The following is a 24154-nucleotide window of genomic DNA, read 5'->3' on the forward strand; positions in this document are numbered from 1 at the left end:
GACGTCCGGTTTTCACCAGGCAGAATAATTTCCACTTCCTGCTCCGGTCATTACGGCGGCGATACGAATCAACATTTACACATGAACGCTGTGGCTGTGAAATATAATGTCCAGGATGCTTTTCAGTGTCAGAAAACGGTGGGTGGTTCTACTGAGCTCTGTGTGTTCAGCTTTATGCCGTTTCAAGTGGTTTCAACAGCAGAGTGAGCTTCCTCTGCTCCAGAGCACACAGCAGGAAACACAGGACGGACAGTCCACCGCTCCAAACACCGGACCGGGTCTGGATCTTCCTGTTTCATTCAAACCACAACGACACGGCGCTTTTAGCTAAAACCCCCTCTGCCATCAACAGTTACTGACACATTTAGATGATTTCCAGATATGAGCTGTGACCTTGTTCTGCTGAGTTCCTGACGGTCCCGTCCTGTTTGGATTAACTGGTTTCCCCTTGACTGCTGATCTGCTTCCTGTAGCCTTTAACAGCAGATGTCAAAATCACAGTCATCAGAATGAAAGACATTCAAAACTTCATTATAAATGCAGTTAGAACATCGTTCACCGGGTCCGCTTACAGATTTTTTGTCAGGGTTTTTCCACATCTGCCGTTACAAGCAGCACCGACGGACGCTGAAGTCATTTGGTCACCAGTTAACAGGGAAACCATTTTATCTGAAACACCTGTGTTTCCTGCAGCCGCTGTTCTCCAGAGCAGAGGAAGCTCACTCTGCTGTTAAAACCACTTGAGGTGGCATAAAGTTGAACAAGAATTAACTCGTTAATGACACGTTAACGTGCCCAGCCTTCAAGACAGCCTTAAGCATGTTGTTCGTTCTGCTTCATCAAACAGAAGCACCGCAGTTCCCCCGTCTGGACAGTGAATCATTCTGAGGACAGAACACGAACCATTTTGGATTAAGTCCGGTAGTTTGATGTTTACCATCGCGACTCGCAGAAGGCTGCTCTGATGACGTGCTAGCATCCATGCTAACTCGCACCGGCTCTGCCTCATCAGCGAGCCGCGGCTCTCTGATGAAAACACGCCTCACCTCTGACCCCTGTGTGTTCACGTATCGACCAGAAGGTGTCGCCATTGCAACCGTATCACCAGATGCTCAAAAGCTCTACAGACCGTCTTTGGTATCGCTGTTTTGGTGCATAAAAAAAACACTTTTACAATAAATAAACCAGCGAAGCTTAGCCTGGCGGGGGGGCAAGAAAAGCCTGGAGGCCCGCCAGGCCTATAAAGCACTGAGGGAAACCCTGCTATGCTGCAGGACCCAAACACCTCAACAAGGTTTGAACTTTCCGAGCCAAATCTAGCCTGGTTTTGTTATTGAAGTTCAGATTTTGTTGAGGTGTTTGAGTCCTGGAGCTTCGGATGACCCAAGGTCATTGACATTAGGTTGTAAAATGGTGGAACTTCTTTAATGTTCTGTTCAGGCATTCTGCTTTTTTAAAGTCACACCACGATTCCTCATAAGTCTCTAATATTTTGGACAGAGCGATCAGCAAGTGCAGATGTTCGGTCATGTTGCGTTGCTTGCGTTCTATCATTGTTGCCAATCGTCCCTCTGGAATGTGGTCTCCAGAATGTTTCTCGACAGCCTCAACCTCTCTGGCAGAGCACTGTAGTTTTTTGGCCCTTCTTGCATTTTCTACAAGAGCTACAAAAACAAACAAAAAACAATTGTAATCGAATCGTGAGACCTCTGAAGACGCACGGCCTCACTGATGAGAGTAGAATTTACTGACTTGGCTTTGCTAAGAGCCCACGTTCACTTGCAAGTTGTCGGAGGCAGTCTTGTCCTCTGTACGGTGTCAGACAGTGTGGCCTTGCAAAGAGGAAGTGGTTTTCATCTGGAACCCCTCAGGCTTTCCTTTTGCTGATGAGCCTTTCTAAGGCATTGATCATGTCTGGGGTCAATAACAGCCAGGTCCCGGCCTCTTCTGCCCCTGATTTCCACACGACTGAAGTGATTGCAAAGTTCATGTTCAGATTTTGTCAGTCCAGCAGCAACATCGTCATGGAAAGCACCTGTGTCCCTCTCAAGGAAACTCTGCATTTGCATCTTTGATACTTCTCTACTTCGTCTTCATTAAATATGATATTTGCCATGGTTGCTTTGCACAGTCTGCTGTGGTTTTGTGGCGATGATGTTTTTTAACTCCTTCAGTGCTTCTTCTGCAGTCTCCTCGAGGTGTTTGTGAAGCTTCTGCACATCTTCTGTAAAAGGTCGTGTTGAAGGCTTGTTAAAGAGCCGCTCATTCATTGTTGTTGAGCTTTGTGTGAAATGAGTTCTGGATATTTTGAGTACAAGGCTTTGGAGGTTTCAGTAGAGTCAATCAGCTCCTTCTCTTGGTTCATCAGAGCTCTGCAATGCAGAATGTCACAAACTTTTTGCCAGCCATGTCCCAACTTGAGTGCAAGACTTGGCGTTTTGTCGCTGTGCGTGTCCTCATCAAATCCCCACACCTTTTTGATTGCTTCACTGACAGTAAGAAAAGTTGAAGGTTTGACAGCATCCTCAAGAGCACGTATGGCATATTCGTTTGGTAGTGTCAGCAAAAGTCTTCCAATTTCTCTAATTTTTTGTTGCACATAATCATATTTTGCGGTGTCCTGTCTAGGAGTGTAACGGTACACAGAAGCCACGGTACGGTACGTACCTCGGTGTCAGGGTCACGGTCCAGTACGTTTTTCGGTACAGCGGGGAAAAAGAAACAAAAGCTCACGAATGAACCAGAGCATCTTTCCCAAGCTTTCCCACGCGACAGATTTACAGGAGACTGGCGGGTCTTCCAGCTCCACCCTGCATCTCTCATTCCGATTGTACTTTCTTCTTCGTTTGTTCATGTTTGGATCTGTTTGTTCTTCTTCTTCTGTGGTAATGCTGGTCGCTGGCAGCTGTTAGGCTCATTACCGCCACCTAAGGTTGGAAGGTTGGAATCAGGACTCACTTTTTTTTTTTTTTTTTTTTACTCACTCATGTATTCGTGGTGTGATTGTGTGTACCGACCCATGACCCCCGTACTGTGACGGTACGGGACGAATACAAATACCGTTACACTCCTAGTCCTGTCCACGCTCATTTAGAAGAGACTGGCCAAGCTGGAGAATGCAAAAATCACTGCACACTGCAGCAGCTATCTCATCTTCCATCCCACCCAGAAGCTTCCAAACACCTGGCCATATTTGTTGGCATTGATTGACTCAGACATTGTGGCCCAGGTCAACACCCTATTTCTTCCAGTCTCCAACTTTGACATTGCTGATTTTGAAGAACAAATGTACAAACGTCGCCAAAGATCGCTTTGAGATATGACTGGCAGTACATGCAATGCACATAGTCGTTGGAATTGTACTTGTTCTGAGCTGTGCGTTTGACCTTCAGCGACCAGTCCCACTTGTGAGAACCTCTTTGTTATGATTGTAGTTTCCTTTGTTGCGGAGCTTAGCGAGCTTTTGCATTTTTTTTTTTTTTTTTTTTTGAAGACTTAAAAGTTGAGCAACATCAGCATGTGTCTTTTCATGGATTTTAAGGTGGCGTGTGGATTTAGTCGACCACCATCATTTGAGTCAGTCAGCCATGAAAACGATTTGGTTGCACAGTAAAACACAAAACCCCAACCTTACCTTTACATCGTTCACCTTTCCATTTGAGAGGAACTTCAGGGCCACGACAAAAGGTACATTTTTCAAAACTTCACAATTCTTCTGTGACTAACATGTTCACAGCTCTGGTGACACAAAAAGGGAAACAAAAATTACTTCAGAGTGACCTTGTTCTGAATGATTTTTGTTGAATTCAGTGTCTCTGCAAGTCTGAAATCACAGCAACAGAGAAATCCATCACCGAACACTGGTATACACCTCCAAAGACAGAACTCAACAGCCCTCCTCATGTCTGAACACAACTAGCTGAGTAATACACAGGACTCGCATATATGTACAAATCTGATTATGACGTGTAAATTTCTAAATTCAAGGTGAGCAGATCAACATTTATGGAGCAGCGTGGAGCGCCCTCCACTGGCTCAACAGGTTGGTCTTCAAAGCTCTAAAACAGAAGGAACAGCCACTGATTGAGGCTTCATGGAATGAAACTCAAAACTCCCACTAATGTCCACACCCAACTCGTTGAGTTTTAACACAGGACCTGTCAACATTAGGGATGCACATGGTTAACCGTGTAACCGTTAACTGATAACAGGAACTTTGACCGGTTAATACTATCGGTTATTTTTTTTTAGCTCCAGCTGGAGGAGCTCTCCACAGAGCCGTGCGTCTTCATGCAGCTGGCATTATATTACAGATATCAATGACGGCGCTGCAGACGACTCCTTAATTCACTGATTAATTCCAGGTGCCTTCATGTTGTGCAGTAGAGGAGGGTGTGTATCTTTGTGCGCATTGATGCATGTAGCACAAAACCGGCGTTACATTGAATATTATCTTTTCTCTCCAGACGCCGCGGGTCGTCCAGATTTACAGTGAAGTGTTTCGGTATGAAGCCGCAGCATCCAGATCAACATTAAGCTCCATCAGAACTGTTTAAAAATCGGATTTCAGAAGCTAAAACTTTATTTAGGAAATTAATCACAACACAAAAGAAATCACTAGTGCGCTCACTCTCCACATAATTTTAAAAACAACAGGAGATAATTGAAGCCTACAGTGCTGTTGATTCTATCTAAATCTTGTCGCTTTTTTTACATTTTAGATGAGAATTTGCTGTCATTGTAAATCTGCAGTAAAGCACCGGACAGCGCCAAGTCAGCCGCTCACTCGGGGTGACGCACATTTCTGTGTCGGAATGGAGGGACGTCTGCGTGTCGGAATAGCGGTATTTCAGGATGGTGATGTGTCTAAATGGCGGTGTGTCGGAATGTCTGAGCGGCAGCATGGAGCCGCTCAGCAGGGCGTTTAAAGGTCGTCCTGCTTCGCGTCGCTTTGGAGCCTCGGCGCTCCACCGCTCCACGCTGTGCGCGTTCAGGCGCACTGTTCCACACATCCTCCAGAAGCTTTTCCGGCACTACAGACTGTTTCTCTGCTCCTTTATTACAGATTATTTAGAGAAAATTAAGCACATACATTGTCAGCGCGTTATCATTTAGTATTAAAGTTTATTGTAGCTGCCATCAGAGACAGCTGGCATATTTTTTTGGTTTATTATTTAATCACTCAAATAAAAAGGGCATGAAAATACACAATAAATAAATCAGTAAGTTCATTTAGATAAAGTTCATTTATTTTGTTAAAAAGATCTTGTAGATTAGAGAGGAACCTATTTTTTGTTCCGTGTTCGGTTGCTCGTCGGACCACATTAAGGGACGTATTTAAAGCTACAGGCGGTGCTGTGTGGGAGAAGTCTGCAAGAGACGGCGGCTCAATAAGTTGATTTAAAGACAACAAGCGTCTTTTCTTTAAGGAAGGAGCCATTAAAGATCATCTTTACCCCCTCATGAGTTCATGAGGCCAATGAGTTCTGACGGCATTGTGAAGGCGGTTAAGCAAAGCAACGTGTTCAATAAATGCCCGTTTCAACCCAAAGAACTTTGGAGGCTTGATTTTGAACTCGAGGGGAGTAACAGTCAGAACTCATCCTGCTTCGTGCTGGAGAAGAAGGAGAGGAGAGCGGGTCCTGTCGCAGCTGCCGACCCGACGACGAGCAGCTCGTTAACGGATGACGTCGCTCTCAAGCATCGCAAGAAAGGACTGACTGCATGCGGACTTCCCAAAGCAGAGGACGCCAGAGTCCAGGAGTGCAGCGTGGTTCTCCTACTACCTAGTGCACGTTTAAACAAGTGAAATGTGAAGAAGTGCTGTGGTCTGAAGTCCAAGATTAAGTTAAGAAATTGCTTTTTTGATGCAAACTGGCTGTTGTTAAGGTAATTAAGGTAATTCTAAGTTAATTTGAAGTGCTTGACAATCATAAAGGGTAAATCTAAAATTATTAAAAGGGCAATATTTTGCAATTTTGTCTGAGACTGAAAGTTATAGTTTCTGATTCTAATAAATGAAGGAAGATTTATTATTTAGATTTTGGAGCTTTGACAAGCATTTAAGTTCATTTGTAAATGAGAGAAGTGTTTTTCAGTTCAAAAGTACATTTAAGAAGTGGCATTTAAATTGAGTTACAGCCACATTTCTGCAAAGCATTTAAGTTAAAAAGGAAAAAATAGAGCCCAAGTAAGATGAACATGACTGACCCAAAGGCCTGTGGCGCTGAAGCAGCAGAGTTTCAGCAAGAAGAAACTGTGGAAGTAGTAACTGCAGACACAAGCTTAGCTGGACAGGCTGCTGAAAAAGAAGTCTTAAGGAGAAGTCAGAGAACGAGAAAGCGGACTGAGAAAGGCCAGGTGTTGCATGAAGAAAGGTTGAATAAGCTTCAAACTCGCTTTAAGCTCAGTTATGAAAAGTGGAAAACTGCTGCTAAACAAGCAAAAAAAGCTCTTGATGCACGTGACAGCACAACTTTGCATGATCACATGGTTCAAATAAAAAATACATCTGAAGTTGTGAAGCGAGCGTATGAAGAGCTACGCAGTTATGAAACACCTGATGGAGACACTCGGCGCAGAGTAGACACATGTCATGCAGTTTCTGAAAAGATCATACACCATGCAGGACAAACTCTTGCAGCTGAAGAAAAAGAAAAGAGATCAGTGCACTGGAGTGAAGCTGGTTCAGTGTTTATTTCAGCAGGCTCTCAAAGATCCAAGCAATCAAGCAGTGGAAGTTCAAGTCTCTCGAGCAAGTTGTCTGCTAAAAGGCGAGAAGCAGCAGCAGAACTGGCCGCAACTGAAGCCACCCTCAAGATGATGGAACAAATGGAATGTGAAAGACAGAAACTTGAAGATCTTGAATGGGAAAATAAACAAAGACTTGTAAAACAAGAAGCAGAGAATGCTGAAACTCAAAGAGCGTTACAGCAAAAGAGAAGAGAAGACAGATACAAGCAAATGCATTTTCTGTGAGAAATTAAACCACAAAATTCAGACATGTCGAAAGTTCATGGAAAAGCCAATATCTGAAAGAGTGAAGTTTGTGCAGTCAAAAGGACTGTGCTTTGGATGTCTCAGTTTTGGACACTTTTCCAAGAAATGTGAAAAGAGAAGTATTTGTAATAAATGCAAAGGAAAACACCCAACATGTTTACATGAAGAACGAGACAAAGAGTTGAGAAAGAATGATGGCGACAAAGAACAAAAGGAAATCAAACAACCTAAAGAACAAGTTAAAGAAACATTAAGTGAGGTGATCTCAAATCGTGTAATCCAGACTGATGATAGTGATCTCACTTCTACAATAGTTCCTGTTTGGTTATCCACTGCAAGCAACCCAGAACAGGAAATGCTGGTTTATGCCCTCCTGGATAGTCAGAGCGACACAACATTCATTCTGAAAGAGAAGGCTGATGCTTTAGACACAGAGAAGAAAGATGTGCAGCTAAGGCTTTCCACATTATCCTCCAAAGACGCAGTTGTTCCAAGTCAAAGGTTATCGGGGTTACAAGTCAGAGGCTTCGACTCATCAAAGAGAATCCGTCTTCCCAACACATACACAAGAGAGTTTATCCCTGCCAATGCAAGCCATATTCCTACACCCAAGACAGCAAGAGCATGGCCACACTTAGAGCACCTCGCTGAAGAAATCGCTCCACTAATTGAATGCGATGTTGGTCTGCTTATAGGTGACAACTGTTCACAGGTGTTGGTACCCAGAGAAGTTGTCAGGAAAAGACAATGAGCCTTTCGCTTGAAGGACAGATCTTGGCTGGAGGTGCCAATCCTTGTGTGGATTATGGAGATTCTATTGGATGCAGCCACAGGATCATTGTCAAAGAAGTGACACCCATCTCACCCTCTGATCAGCTGTCAACGGAGGTGCATTACATCTGTCGCACACAAGTCAAGGAAGTAATCACACCATCAGATGTGATTAAAACACTTCAGTCTGATTTCAATGAAAGGAAAGTGGAAGATTCTCATTTCTCACTAAAGATTTGTGCTTCATTTCGTTAATGGAAGAAGAAGTGAAACTACAAGAAGATGGACATTGTGAGCTGCCGTTGCCATTTAAAGAGGACAGACCAAGACTACCAAACAACAAGAGCTGTGCAGAACACCGACTCAAGTGTCTGAAGAAAAGATTTGAGAGAGATAAACAGTATCACAAAGACTACACTTCATGAGTGAAACCAAAGAGGAGGGAGACCAAGAGTACAAGTTTGAGTGGCAGAAGGGGGCACCTAGAGACAAATACACTAAAGATGACATGAATATTAGAGATCAGCCGTTTGGAATCCAGGTGCGCAATGAGAGGTGCATCAAATGTCATAAATGGGGCCACGTGAACACAGACAGAGAGTGTCCTCTGTTCGGACTGTCGGGTATCAATGCCAGCGCTGTGGCCTCCGAGGAAGCAGCAGGTCTGTCGATGCAGCCCTCTGAGTTCACGGCGGAGATGCGAAACAGTGGGTTTGCCCTGAAAAGATGTGTCCTTAGTAGGAATTCCGCTGTTTGCGATCCATCGCAGGATTACGTCGCCAGTGAAGAAGAAGATCATCCTGAAGTGGAGTTTCTGAAGTCACTGACCACCAAACAGAAACAGAAACTCCTCAGAAAACTGGATCGACTAGAAAACCAGAAGGCAAAGAAGGACAAAAGGCAGAAGAAGAAGAAAGGTAAAGGGAAGCACAAGAAGAAGACTAAAAGCAGTGCAAGCTCCAGTGACTCGTCCAGCAGCAGCGACAGTGACTCAGATTCAGACAGTCGGAGCAAGTCCAAGAGCCAGAAGAGGAAGAAGAGAAGGGATTCCTGTCGGGATCGCGGCTCCGATAGAGGGCGGAGAGTCGGGAGTCAGAAGAAGGCCTCGTCTCATGGGAGCAGGTCGCCGATCCCTCGGCGACATAAAGAGGAGTCAGGAGATTACAGACGAAGGAGCAGCCCCGGCAAGAAGGACATGCTCAAGACTGAATTGGAGATTGAAAATGCAGAAGAATTCTTTTGGACGGATTCGCAAGTTGTCTTGGGATACATCAACAATGATGCCAGACGCTTTCACATTTTCGTTGCAAACCGCATTCAACGGATCAAAGAGAGTACTGAACCAACACAGTGGAAGTATGTTCCATCAGAAGACAATCCTGCGGACCATGCTTCCCCTGGGTTAAAGGCAAAAGAGCTCATCGCTTCGAACTGGTTCAGAGGACCCAATTTTCCCTGGCAGAAAGAGCTTCCCAGCAGAGAGGTTAAGGTGGGAGAACTTGACAATGAGGACCCTGAAGTACATGAGGCTGTTGTACATCTCACAGCAGCAAAGATGGATTCTCTGGCAGAGCGTTTTCTCAAATTCTCCAGCTGGTCAAGACTAGTCAAAGCTATTGCAAGGCCAGTTAGATATGTAAAAGAGTATACTTAGACAGACCTATTCACAAGACTGTCACCTTATTAGAGGCAGAATAGGCCCATTCATAAGTTCATGATAGAAATCACAAGTGATTTGGTGGGAGTGTAGCTGCCATCAGAGACAGCTGGCATATTTTTTGGTTTATTATTTAAAGGAATACTCCACCCAAAAAACGATTTGGCCTCATTTTCTACTCACCCTCATGCTGAGAAACACTCTGGAGTACTTTTTTGACTTTTCAAATGCAGGTGGAGATGTTTGGGGACTTTCGTGGTCAACAAACAGGGACCGACAGAGCCCAACAGAAAAAATGGTCCATAAAGTCCACAAAACGTGTCCATTTTCCTTCATACTGCTCGTCCGCTGTAATCCAAGTGTCCTGAGCGCGTAACGTCCATAATTAATTCTTAACGAGGTCATTTAGTATATTTTAAGAGCCCAAACAGGGCGCTCTGGTACAGCTCAGGTGCATGTCTGCACGCGCACCCTGAACTACGGAAGCTGCAGCAGACCAAGCAACACGCTTGTGCCCTTTCAGCAGGACACCGAATTCAAAGCTTTAAAACAGCAGCCAATCACTTTTGTGATTGTCCACAGCTCGGTCACTCACAGCAGAATATAAACAGCAGAACTTCTTCTTCTACGCTTGCAATTTAGAAAAGTAGTTGCTGAAAGCGCGCAAGCGTGTTGCTTGGTCTGCCGCGACTTCCGTAGTTCAGGGTGCGCGTGCAGACATGCAATGGAGCTGTACGAGAGCGCACTGTTTACGCTCTTAAAATATACTAAATGATCTCGTTAAGAATTAATTATGGACGTTACGCGCTCAGGACACTTGGATTACAGCGGACGAGCAGTATGAAGGAGAATGGGCACGTTTTGTGGACTTTATGGACCTTTTTTTCTGTCGGGCTCTGTCGGTCCCTGTTTGTGGACTACGAAAGTCCCCAAACATCTCCAACTGCATTTGAAACGTAAAAAAGTGCTCCAGAGTGTTTCTCAGCATGAGGGTGAGTAGAAAATGAGGCCAAATCATTTTTTGGGTGGAGTATTCCTTTAATCACTCAAGTAAAAAGGGCATGAAAATACACAATAAATAAATCAGTAAGTTCATTTAGATAAAGTTCATTTATTTTGTTAAAAAGATCTTGTAGATTAGAGAGGAACCTATTTTTTGTTCCGTGTTCGGTTGCTCGTCGGACCACATTAAGGGGCGTACGCATTTAAAGCTACAGGCGGTGCTGTGTGGGAGAAGTCTGCAAGAGACAGCGGTTCAATAAGTTGATTTAAAGACAACAAGCATCTTTTCTTTAAGGAAGGAGCCATTAAAGATCATCTTTACCCCCTCATGAGTTCATGAGGCCAATGAGTTCTGACGGCATTGTGAAGGCGGTTAAGCAAAGCAACGTGTTCAATAAATGCCCGTTAACATTTATGTAGCCTTTATTCTTTTCTCTGAATCGCGGGGCACCGGAGCGATTCCCTCGGCAGACCTTCTCCTCCCTCCAGACAGTCTGCTGTCTCCGTCCACGAGATGCCGTCACTTTTACTGTCATATCTTGTTTTCTGTGGCGCTCTGGCGATGCGTATACCGGCGCGACCTGCGCGCAACGCGGTCACAAATTCTGGCTGCTGCGCGGACGTCTGCAGATCGGTCCGCGCAGACCAATGCGCAACGCACACCCACGCAGACATGTGAAGCATGGACGGGCTTTAAATCTTATCGGTTAACGGTTATTAACTGGTTACAGGGCGTCGTTAACGGTCGTAAAAAATATATAAAATGTGCATCCCTGGTCAACATGCAGAAAAAGGCATTTAAAGTTTTCTGATTCTTGAACACAAAGGCCCTCATTTATCAAACGAACTTACACCAGAAAACAGGCGTACGTTCGGCGAACGACCATCGGAACGCTTGGATTGGCATTTATCAATCTGGACGTGAGTGTATGCTACGATGAAATCTCATGACAGATCTGACCTCAGACCTGGGGTGAGCGAGCTGTTGCTCGGGGGCACTCCAGAACTGTCCAGGTGGCTGTTAGCTGGCTAAGAATCAACCGGGTTCCTGGGCTCGGTGCTTCATCCATCCCGCCACCAGCCTGCATGAAGACCAGGCTGAGAGAGTCAGAGAGTATTGGTTCAGCAGGCAGCAGAGGATTATGGGCCATATTAAAGCAGCTCTCATCTGGTGGGCAGAGTGGAAAACCTCTTGGTCTTTGTCTCTGGTTGTTGGTCTCCAGCTAGAGAGCAGGTCCATGTCTTCAGAGTGAGGCTTGATGCAGCTGCTCAGCCATGAAAACCCTCCATGAAGCTCTCTGCTCTGTTCTGGAGCTGATCTGAAGATCACATGAAGCAGCTCAGGACTCTGCTGGACGTTGTCCTCCTCTGAGCTCTGTGCTGTTACTGCTGTTCAGGACACTCTGAGGCTTTATGGGGCAGAGATCAGAACAGAAACAGAGAGCAGAGGCAGTACATCGTCTGTGTATTTTCAGCCTTGTGGGACCAGCAGAGCTCCCCCAGTTAATTAATTCAGGGTATGTCAGAATATACACAAGCATGACATGTTTCCTTCAATAACTCAAATGGCTTGAGCGAGAAGAGACTTCAGTGTGTTTCTCCTGGGGGTGTGCCACATGTCTGTGTGTGAAACTTCAGCCCTCTGGGACCAGCAGAACCCACTTTAATAAACTCTCTGCATCTGATTCAGGTAAAATGAAGCAAATATCACCTGTTTTAATTAGTATCTCCCAAAGGGTCGAACATCCACGGCTGATTTTTTAATATGTTAAAAGTGATGACAGACAGTGTGTGTCAGGTTTGGGTCAGAACAGCCGAACCCACTTAAAGGTGTAGTGGACGATTTTCTCAAAAGACGAAGCCAAACGTCTGTCACTCGCTTTTTGAAAAACGCGCATGCGCCACACCATCCTACCTGCTCTCCTGCTTCTCCCAGGAAACGCCTATCAATGGCGGAAGCGTGAGCTCATCCTCCCCGGGCGTGCACGGCTCTGTTTACTGTTTCTGCAATCGGCCTCGCTCACAAAGCTTATTTTCCGAAACAGTTACAGCTTGGTTATGTGAGACTCGCCATCGGTAAGTCCTGGCTGAAACCGAAGCTCACGGCCACAGAAACACTCTGAATGCGCATGTGCAGATAGCGGGAGCGAGCGCGCTTGACGGCGTTACGCAAGCATTTCTCCAGGGTGACTGACATGTTGGAGGACCAGTAGTTGAGATTCACATCCCAGAATTCATAGGCTGAGAACATCGTCCACTATACCTTTAACTGACCTCCCTGACCTTTGACCTTTCACCAGAAAGCGCTAATACGAGGAGCCAGAGCTTCTGGAACTCTAATATTACCTCCTGTGAAAGTTATAACGTTAGTCGTGCATTGATAGGATTAAAAGAGGCTGTTAGGGTCATTTAAGAATAGAAAATAAATCATTTGGATATGAAATAATTCTTTTTCACTTGGGTATATCTTACTTTTTAATTCTCTATGTTTACGATGTACAGGTGGTGTGGGGAGTTAGGGCGCACCATGATTTGAACCCCGTTCCTTCGTGATTCCAGAGCAGCGGAGTATCGCTCAGCACCACGGGCCGTCGCCCAGAGGAGTCGGAGCTCCTGGGAGGGAGGACGGCGTGTTGTTACAGGAGCGCTTGGTGAATAAAGTCAGCAACTCATAAGGCGTCATTTTGAAACTTCTTTTATGAATTTTCAGTTCTCTACTGGATTCAAACTCGGTCTGATTGCTGACTCAGCGCGTTACCGCACCCCGCCACCGGCCCTTCTGACGGTGCTAGTGCTCTGGGGTAGGGCTGGGCGGAATGGCAAAAAATTCTTATCACGGTTTTTTTTTTTTTTAAATCATATTGGTTTCATGGTATTGGACGTTATTTTTTTTCATGCAAGAGTGTTGTTACACACTTTCTTCTAATAAAATTAGTGCAGTTGATTGGCTTTAAATTAGGGCTGAACGTTATGGGGAAAATAATGAATATTTCCCCTCAATATTGTGATTGCTATATAGAATGCGATATTTAATTTAGTCTTTTTTTTATTATTTGTTTCAAAGTTTAAACATTTCTTTACCATAGGTTAGTTCTATTTGTTAGAATTAAATAAAAAAGATATGACTTGTAACAAACTGGACTTTATTAGAACACTCATTAAAAAATAGAACAAAATCTGTAGATTCAAAATTTTAAAGTCACTAAAAAAACTAACTTTAGACACGAGGAATGAAGCACCTGTGAAATGGCTTCGGCCTGTTCCAGCACTCCAGAGACTGTTTTCTCCTCTGATCCCGTCTTGTTGGGCTCTGTGTAACGAGGTTCTGCTCAGGGATGCTGGTCCTCTGCACCTCAGTCAGAGCTCTTCCTTTTCCAGCTGTGGGACAAGTGTCCCACCAGCTTCCTGCACATCCTGTTGACCTGAGACTCTCTCGCGCTGGTTTCACTTTGTTTACCGCTAGTAAAGAGCTAGCTAGCTCTAGCTCAAGCTGTTAGCATCTCCGCGCTGCCCGCAGCTGGAGACGGCGTGGAGTGATATGAAGGGAGAGAAAATAGTGCCAAGCGTTTCCGAGGTCTGACTTTTTCGTGGACAACGGTTTTGTGATGCAATTATATCACTCTTTTGCACACATATTGGTTTGAGAAGAAAAACGCTTTATGTTCGGGACCCCAGCAAACTTGCCGGACTACTTTCCTCTGGACGTAAACCGGACAGGACCTCCGCTCACTGGACGCTGTCAGGGGTCAGGGGTCAGTCTGTGTGAATGAACGACACTGCTGACTGGGATGCCACACAGATTCATGTCAAAAATCCCGAACTATCCCTTTAATGACTGCTGGAAATACCACTCTGATCACAGCAGATGTGAGGAAAAACACGTCTGCTGGCTGGATTCTGATTCCTTTTCATGAAGTGCATAAAACAGTATAAGAACAGTCCAGTATTTAGAATTAACGTGGAAATTTAAAAAATCAAAAAGACACTAAATCATGCACTTCACCCATTATTATCGTCACAACATTGAATCATAAATGCTTATCATAAATTTGGATGTTTTTCCACTAAAATCAAGTTCCACTTCATTGCACATTTTTTCTATCAGACATGTTTCTTTTCAGGTGTCCACTAGATGGCACCAATGAGGCTTGTTTGCTGTATTATTGAAGAGACAAAATCTGCTTTTACGAACAAAATGGATGTTTAATATTATTTCTAACAAATATAAGAACATAAACATAAATAACCCTAAAACTTGGAAAATAAAACAATTAAACTAATCCTACTTTAAATATTGACACCCGATCACTAAACTATTATAATTTTGGATTCTCTGATAATGGGTTTTAATTTTCTCCAGCCTGACTCGTGGTTGCATTGTTAATTTTTCATCACCCTATTTTGCCTTTTTGCCTGGAGTTGGCTGTGGCTTTGGGGAAGCAGTGAGAGAGTCCACATCAGAGAGGAGCTGGTGTTGAGGTTGGGGTGGTGTCACCCGTCGGGTGAGGCAGATGGGCTGGTGGAGCTGTGTTGAGCTGGTGGCTCGACCACCAAGGTCGAGGCAGCCCAAAAAATAGCCCACCAGCAGGCTATGGGAGGCCTCCGGTGATGGGTTTTTCTCCAAGAGGTCTGCACAACAAATTAGAGGATGCTGTTCTGCGTCCACCTGCTCTGAAGTCGCGGGCTCGTTCCCTTCCCGCGTCTGTGAGGCCTCCTCACGCCGGTGGAAAACCTCTTCCACCTGCTGCACCTCCCCCCCTTTCCCGCCTCCGCTCCCCCCCACCTGCCTGGGGACCAGCGGGAAGCGCTCCAGCACGACCGACACCGCCCACCTTGCGGATGCCAGCCGCCGATCCTGCCCGCTCTCCCGGAAAGGCAACAAGTGGTCCCCATTAAAGTCACGGCTCACAATCCGTAGCTGTATCAAGCGTACCAAGTCTCAATATTTTCGTGTCAAACTCCAGTATTGTCTGCAAGAGCAGCGCAATAGTTACATTTAACACACACAGTATATACACACACAAACACACACAGTCTCACAAACACAGACAAACACACGGACACACACACACCCAGGCGTACAGCGCAGACATGAGGTGCAGACACATGCTTTGTGTCCTGCTCCACCTGGTGTGTGAGGTGGAGCAGCACATGCTTGACTTAGCATACAGAAAAAGGAAAAAACAAACTTTAAACTAAATTAGATAATTATCTACAAACACTGATTTCTAGGGGTGTAACAATGCATGTGTTTGTATTGAACTGCTTCGGTCCGGGCCGTTCGGTTGGGTACAGGACTGTGCACAGGTGAGTTCACGGGCCAAAGGTTTTTTTTTTTTCCCCCCCGGCTCACGGGCTGGATGGTGCGTGTGTTTACGTTCTGAGGCTAGCATGTGCAGCTACACCTGCAGCCATGACTGCTACTGCCAGCAGCTTCGTCCATGCTTCACACGTCCGCGTGGCACATTGGTCCCTGGGACAGAATGTCATGAATTTCTGTCCACGGACGTCCCCGCGCAGGACAGATTTTGTGACCGCTAGGGTGGCCATACGTCCGGATTTTAAACGCCTTGTCCGGCGTCCTCCACAGCCTCAAGCCGGACGCTCATTTGTCCTCCTTTTTAGCGTTGCACCTGAATGCAACACTGCATATCGGCCAATGGTGTAAGACTTTCGGTTAAAATAAAGTAACATGGTTAAAAATAATTGGCTAATAGCAGTGTCACGCATTCCTCTGGTTTCTCATTGGTTGAAAAAATGTAAACGAGCCGCCCCTGTTCCTATGTGCTCGCTGCTGCATATCGTTGAATGTCAACATGCTGAAAAGACAGACGTCATTCAACTCAGTGGTCAAAAGAGCAGCAGTTATTAGCAGGAGCAGCAAAGGCAATGTACATACTTATTGCACACTTTGTACCCAGGGAAAGGCGGCCATTGAAAGGCAGGCGGCACAGAGAAGCACCAATGCAACAGACAGGCTGCAGGAGCCTCCTCCCTCCAGTTATTTTTTCAGGAAGCATCACCTGAAGATGACAAGATATCTGCTGCAGAACTTTGTAAAGTCTATCAGGCACATTTAGGGTTGGGTACTGTTTAACCGACCGAAAAACTTCAGTATATACCGGTACCGAACAAGAGACGTGCGTATGGGTATCGGTTTCAGTTCTTAAAGCGGCTGCGCGGTCAATCAACATGCGTGGAAACGATGGTTCAGTTCTTCTCTTTTACTGAAAAAGCGGCGCATCGCATCATTGAACATGTGACCACGTCTTGCCGGCTCACACTCTTCTTCTACCAACATGCAGAGAGAGCCTGCAGCCCTTCTTCCTCTGTGGTGTCTGTGTAAAATAAAGTTGAACATGCAAACAGCACACCTAGTGGCATGAAGTGCAAATGCAGTCATGGCGTCGTTTGTGCGCCGTGAAGGCAGGTACTGAAAAAAGTACCGTTCAGGAACCGGTACCGTACGTGAAGTATCGAAAAAGTATCCGAAAAATATCCAACAGTACCCAGCCCTAGCCACATTTTGTTGTTTACATAAAAAGGTTTTATATATTTTTTGCACTGCACTTTGAAATGTTTTGAATGCGCACGTCGCGCCAGTACACGCATGCGCCAGAGCGCCACAGCAAACAAACCATGACAGACGCTATCTTTGAAAAGGGAGTCTGTGAAGCGAACAGGCTGCAACTCCGTCTGAAGAAACTCAGAGAAAAGCTGGAGGACGGAGAGAGCAGACTCTGTCAGGAGGAGGAGAAGGTCTGGCACAGAAGTGAAAGTAGGCCCCACCCCGAGACTCAGAAAGAAAAAAAAAGGCTAAATAAACTCTGATACTAAATGATAAGGTACTGACAATGTCTGTGCCTCATTTCCTATAAATGATCTGAAATAAAGGAGCAGATAAACAGTCTAGAGAGAGGAGAAGCTTCTGGAGGATGCGTGGATCAGTGGCCTGCATGGAACGAACACAGCTGAGCCCAGATGGAGCAGGAGAGAAGAGCGCTGGCATCGGTGATGTGCCGCAAAGCCGACACAGACAGGCGGACACGGGAAGCATGGACAACAACAAGAACATTTAGGTTTTGCATTTTGTTCCCTACTGTATCGAAACCGAACCGAGACCTCAGAACTGAGGTACGTATCGAACCCAGATTTTTGTGTATTGTTACACCCCTACTAATTTCTGTACAAACCTTCAAGTTCAGTCTCATCCAGGGATTTCCCTTGCAGACCAGAGAGACGTCCTTTTTCCATTGAGAGGAGCAGTTTGGAAACCTTTGGCCAGCTGTGGTGAGAACTGGTGATCTGTAGAAATCTCTGTGAACTTGGATACAATGAGCCAGAAAGTCTGCAACCTGATTTTGCATAGTGTATGTCCGAATTCCAGTGCAAGGCTTAGTGTTTGGAACGAGAGCTTTTCTTCATCAAAACCCGCAACTCTCTTCACTGCTTGTACAACTCTCTGGAAGTCAGCAGGTTTGACAGCCTCCTCCAGATTATCTGTTGAAAAGTCTGTCTGCAGACGTAACAGACGCCCCACTTCAGAGCTGCTGTTGCTGAGTGGCTGGGCAAACTGAACAACAGAGAAGTCGTCGCACACAGCTGAGGCTGCCTCGTCCCGTTTCATGACGCGGAGCTTCCACGCTGCACTGGACACCTGCTGACAGGATGCAGACCCAGTGCTCTGGTTCTACCAGGTTCTTTATCCAAGTCTTCCCTTGCTGCCTTGCAGGAGCGTATGCGGACATGTCTCCAGTTCCTTACGAACAAACAGTCCTTGGCAATACGCACCGTGAATGAACTTTGGTCTTCTGGTCACTTTCAGTGGCCCTGGCCCATCTTGTGAAACTGCAGCATTATGTTGAAAATTTCCACTTATTTCTCATTATTTCTCATATCATTTTACGCTCGTTGGAGTGCTGAGGGAGGGAGAATGTTTGAACTATTCAGCATGTGTCATATGTGTTTTCAAGTGCTGGGAAATGTCACTTTGTGGTTTACCACAGACAGAACAATAATTTTTCGAGCTCATAGTCAGAAGTGCTGATTCTGGTCTCTGGTTTGTCCTTTGATGACTGTTGGACACCATGAGCTGAATCTGACGTTTCAACACCGCTGGAACTCGTACGATCTTCGAGAGGTGGCAACATTTTGATGTGCTAGGTACAACTGTGATGCTTGGGTCTCCTACATTTGATGTTGTAGCACTGAATATTGTTGACTTTTGGGCTTTCAACTGACGAGACCTAAGGGGCATCCTTGCTTCTTCATCTTCATCTGTTGTGTCTGGTATGTAATCCTCATCAGAATAGTGTTCATCATCATCATCATCATCATCTGATTTTGGCTCCTGTTCTGAACGTGGTCTCTTGATATACTGATTTGATGACAACTGATCCCCAGAACTCCCCAGACTGCTGGTCCTCAAATGATGAGAAAAGTGTTTATTATGTATATTGTAGTGACACCTGGGGTCACTCAGGGTTCCCGCCAAGACCAACATTTCCAGGGATGTCAGTGTGGTGTGCATGTGTGTTAATGTGGATACTACTCATTAGTTTCTCATTAGTTAAGTATATTTTATGAGCCCATCTAAAGTGAGGACTGTCTATGCTTTACAAAGCATTTATAAATGACACAGAAGCAAAGACATACGAAGAAACTGTTTTATTGGTCCCAAACAATACAAGCTCTTTTAAATACACACTTCAAACAAATACAATCTATACAATTTCAAGTAAACTTGACAAACATCTTCAAATAACAACAGTCTGTGATCGTATAAAATAGAAAAATGAAATACAAGCTCTTTCAAAAACACACTTTGGAAACCTTAACATATCAAGTGAACTCCCCCAAAGAGTACTCCATCATTCACACACCCCCGCTCTTCTTCCTCCCTCTCTCTCTCTCACACACACACACACACACACTTTTTGGCAAGCCATTCAGTCCACTCAATGACTGCAAGGTGGTCTTGGAGCAAGGATTCTGTTCGGCCCTTGCGAGGTCACTTCCTGCCTTCAGGTGTCTTACTAGTAGTGGAGTGAGTTACTTTTGAGGTGATGATTTGCCTTTTTCATGTCTTTTTTCTAGATGTCTTAAGATTTCAGTATCAGCTCCCACTAAAACCATGTGGGACTCTTTAGAACGGGGGTCTCAAACTCCAGTCCTGGAGAGCCGCAGCCCTGCATGCTTTTCATGTCTCCCTGGGGGGGAGAATTTGAGATGATGTGACGTAATGCGCTGACCTGATTTCCTTAGGTTTCATTTTGTCCGCCATTACTCCGCCAGATGCTTAGCGAGCAACAACTGAGCAGTTTCACTAAGCTGCAGTTACGTCTAAGGCCTGCAGGGGCCGTTGATTCTCATGAAACGTGCAAACTCCTTAATGCACCTTTAAAGCAGAACTACGCAACTTTTTTACCTCAAATGTTTTTCAGAATCCCTGTGGAGGTAAACATGACTTGGCATGGTGGTTGACCGTTCCTTCCCTTCCCCCCAGTGTCTGTGTCCTGAAAACAGCACTTAACACTTTCAGAGGAACCGACCCGACTTCATCTCGCGAGAACAAACCTGCTTTACGGCACTCATACGGGAGTACAAGTGCAAGGGGGGAGGTGGGGGGTGCGCAGAGAACGTTTACGACAGTGAGCTTTCACAGGACAGGAGACCAGTAGAGGGAGTGCGAGAGCAAAAGTTGCATAGTTGTGCTTTAATTAAATCAGGGTTTGTGTCTGGGTAAGGCCTATTGAAGTTTTGAGAAATAGTAAAGTGTCTTATTAAGCATCGTGCCCCACTGACAGGTTTACCCTGCTCTTTTATCCTGGCTTGGAACCAGCAAGGGACCATGGTCCCCATTAGGAGTTCATAACGCTAACAAATGAACTCACCCTTCTTTTGTTATGTTTTAATTTTTTGTTGGGCTGACTATTTACAATATTTACAGAATTTTGAGCACACGGTCATCCACATTTACTGTTGATGCCGGAGCACATGCCTATACTCATGCAGAAAGGCCCCCTGCTGTCTGTAAGGGATGTTGGCCGCACGACACTGGACAACATATGAGCGGTACGCCTCTTCACTTGACAGCCTCTCTGAAATGACAGTTCCCAGAATGGCGAGCTCTTGGCTGTCCCATTCTTTTTCTTGAGGTGTGCTGGGATGTGATTGATGCGCACCTCTTGCAGTTGTCTTGCATCCTCTGTCTCCTCTAGCCCTTCCTCCCACTGTTCCTCAGGCGATGGAGATGTTTTGAGAGTCGTCGCTGCTGCTGCTGCTGCTGAGGAGGGCCGGCTTCCTTCACGCTGTCCAGCTTAAATGGAATAGAAGGATGCAGCTTCATGACCTTCGGTCTGTTTATCCCTGACATCTGAAAAGCCCCCAAAACCTTCCGCTGGCAGAGGGTCAACTGACTCAGGCTCATGTCCTGCTGCAACTTTTCCGTTTGCCTGTAATCAACATAAATGCCCATTTGCAACATGGCCACACAGGTCACATAGGCGCAGGTCCTAACACCTCACTCTGATCCAGTCGCTCGCCCTGGTGTTTTTTTTTAGGGTTGTTCCATCCAGGGCAGTTTGTGACTGTCCACGAGGGGCTGCAGTGTTGTCCTGTAACTTATGTTCTTGTTTTTTCAAAGTAGGCAAGGACCTCTCAGCCTGTCTCTGCAGCGATGGTCTCAAGACACTTTTCAGCAGCGCTCTGTAGGATTTGGACAAGTGCTTTGACGTCCCATTGAGGCTTCACTTGCTGCTGGGCATCGTACTTTTTGATAACAGGAAAGACCCTGACAGTCATCTCCTTCAGCCCACACTGCAGCAAGGTCTTGATATGCAGGTGATGTTGACGGGCCATCTTTATGAATGAATGAATGAATTAATGAATTTATTTATTTTTCGAACATGTATAAAAAGAAAAAAGATAAAAAGGAAAGTTAATGCAAATCAAAGAAAAAGAAAAAAAACAAACAAAAAAAACAAAACAAAAAAAAAACATAACAGCATAGTTTGAAAAAAGGAGTAGGAAGAATTAAACACTTTTTAGAGATTCCTACCCCTTTTTAACTATTAACAAGTTTTAAAATCATACATCATAGGACATCACATAATATATGTATACATATACCGTGCAGATATCCCTATAAATACATAATATATACCCACACATACCATATAGTTATCCCCATAAATATATACTATATAACAGAATAATTATAATATAACTACAGTATAACAGCAATATATCAAGTTCCACTATATATAATACACACCACCATTTGTTATCATCGTCCAGAGTTCCAGACTTCCTCCTCCATATACTTATTAAGAAATATTTTTTTGTACTTTTTTTTAAACAGATTTATGTTGCTACTTTGTTTTATTTCTGGGTCCAGACTGTTCCACAGAGCCACTCCACAGCTTGACATGCACATACTTTTCAGTGTAGTTCGAACTTTTGGTTTTTTATAATTCAGGTCTCCTCTTAGATTATAACCACCCTCCCTTTCCGCAAACATCCCCTGTATATTTTTTGGCAGTAAATTATTTCTTGCTTTGAACATTATTTGTGCTGTTTTGAATTTGACCAGATCCATGAATTTCAACAAGTGTGATTTTATGAATAGTGGGTTTGTGTGGTCTCTGTATCCTGCATTGTTTATTATCCTTATTGCTCTTTTCTGTATCGTGCATATCGGCTGTAGAGTGGTTCTGTAGCTGTTTCCCCAGACCTCAACACAATAAGACAGATATGGCAAAAAAAGTGCGCAATATAAGGTGTGCAGTGACTTAATGTCCAGGATATGTTTAGTTTTCCACAGTATTGATGTGCATTTTGCCAGTTTTGCTCGTATGTAGCTCACATGAGGTTTCCAGCAGATTTTGTTGTCCAGAATCACGCCAAGAAATTTAATTTCACTTACTCTCTCTATTTTGTTATCATCTATTATAAGTTCTACATTACAATCCATTCTGTGTCTCCCAAACAGCATGATCTTTGTTTTACTTAGATTTAATGATAATTTATTTTTATCAAACCATAGTTTTAATTTATTCATTTCTGTTGTGATGGTCTCCAAAATCTGCTGCAAATTCTCACCAGAACAAAAAATATTTGTGTCGTCCGCAAACAGAATAAATTTCAATAATTTAGATACACTACATATGTCATTAATATACATTATGAATAATTTTGTTCCTAATACTGACCCCTGCGGTACCCCACATGTAATATTCATCAGTTTTGATTTATGATTCCCCATCTGTACAAACTGTTGCCTGTTTCTTAAGTAACTCGATATCCAACTCAACCCCACTCCCCTAATACCGTAGTTATCTAATTTCTTTATTAATATATTATGGTCAATGGTATCAAATGCTTTCTTTAAATCCACAAATAGTCCTATTGCTACTTTTTTATTGTCCATACAGTCTGTGAGTTCTTCTATTAATTCCATTAATGCCAGAGATGTTGATCGGTCCGTTCTAAAACCATACTGACTGTCCGTTATAAGTTTGTGCTTTTCAATAAATGTATCCAGTCTGTCCTTAAATAGTTTTTCCAGTATTTTGGAGAATTGGGGGAGTAATGAAACAGGCCTGTAGTTTGTGAACTGATGTCGATCTCCGGATTTAAACAGTGGTATTACTTTAGCTATTTTCATTTTGTCTGGGAATGTACCTGATTGAAAAGACAAGTTGCAGATGTAGGTGAATGGTTTTGCAATTCCTTCAATAACTGACTTTACTGTGGACATGTCTATATCATTCCAATCTTTAGAGATTTTGTTTTTACAGTTCCTTACATTCTCTACAATTTCTCTTTCATCAACTGCACCTAAAAACATTGTATTTGGATTCCTGTACCCCATGTCTTCTATATCCCCCTTTTCTGTCGTCACCGGTTTCTTTATTTTTGCTGCTAAATCTGGTCCCACATTTACAAAGAATCTGTTAAAACCATTCACCACATCCTCCATATTGTTAATGGTCTTGTTATTTTCAATATAGTACTCTGGGTAATTTATAGTTTGAGATCTACTTCTCACAATGCCATTTAGAACATTCCACATGCCTTTAATATTGTTTCTATTTCTCTCCAATAATGTATTATAATATTCTTTCTTACTTGTCCTCATAATGTTAGTTAATTTATTTTTATAATTTTTATACTTTTCCTCTGCCTCTATAGTTCGATACTTTAAGAATTGCCTGTATAATAAGTTTTTCTTTTTACAGGCATTTTGCAGCCCCTTTGTGACCCACGGACTATTTGTGTGTTTTTGTATAATACTGTATTTCTTAATAGGACAATATTTGTCATATAATGTATTGAATATACTTAGAAATTTGTCATATGCTTTATCAATATCTTTCTCTTTATAAACCACATTCCAGTCCTGTGTCATTAAGTCATTTTTTAGTGCCATCATGGCCTCTTCTGTTTTCACTCTTATATATTTATAATTTTTGATATTCTTCTTCCTACTATAGTTACGGTAATATACATTAAAAATAGGCAGATGGTCACTAATATCAGTTGATAGTAGTCCGCTCTCAGTATTATTTTCCAAGATGTTAGTGAATATATTATCAATTAAAGTGGCACAGTGAGAAGTGATCCTGCTCGGTCTGGTGATAGTAGGATACAAACCCATACTGAACATTGAGTTTATGAAGTCATCCATCATTTTATGTTTCTTTGGATTTAAGAGGTCGATGT

The 24154-nt window shown here is 43.9% G+C and overlaps 1 pseudogene; it reads left to right on the top strand.

Annotated features, from left to right (window-relative positions):
- Positions 1–8191: 8191 nt before the first annotated feature.
- LOC115384892 (corepressor interacting with RBPJ 1 pseudogene) lies at positions 8192–13104 on the top strand (annotated as a pseudogene).
- The last annotated feature ends 11050 nt before the right edge of the window (positions 13105–24154 follow it).

This window comes from Salarias fasciatus, unplaced genomic scaffold (genome assembly GCF_902148845.1).
Source record: "Salarias fasciatus unplaced genomic scaffold, fSalaFa1.1, whole genome shotgun sequence".
NCBI lineage: Eukaryota > Metazoa > Chordata > Actinopteri > Blenniiformes > Blenniidae > Salarias > Salarias fasciatus.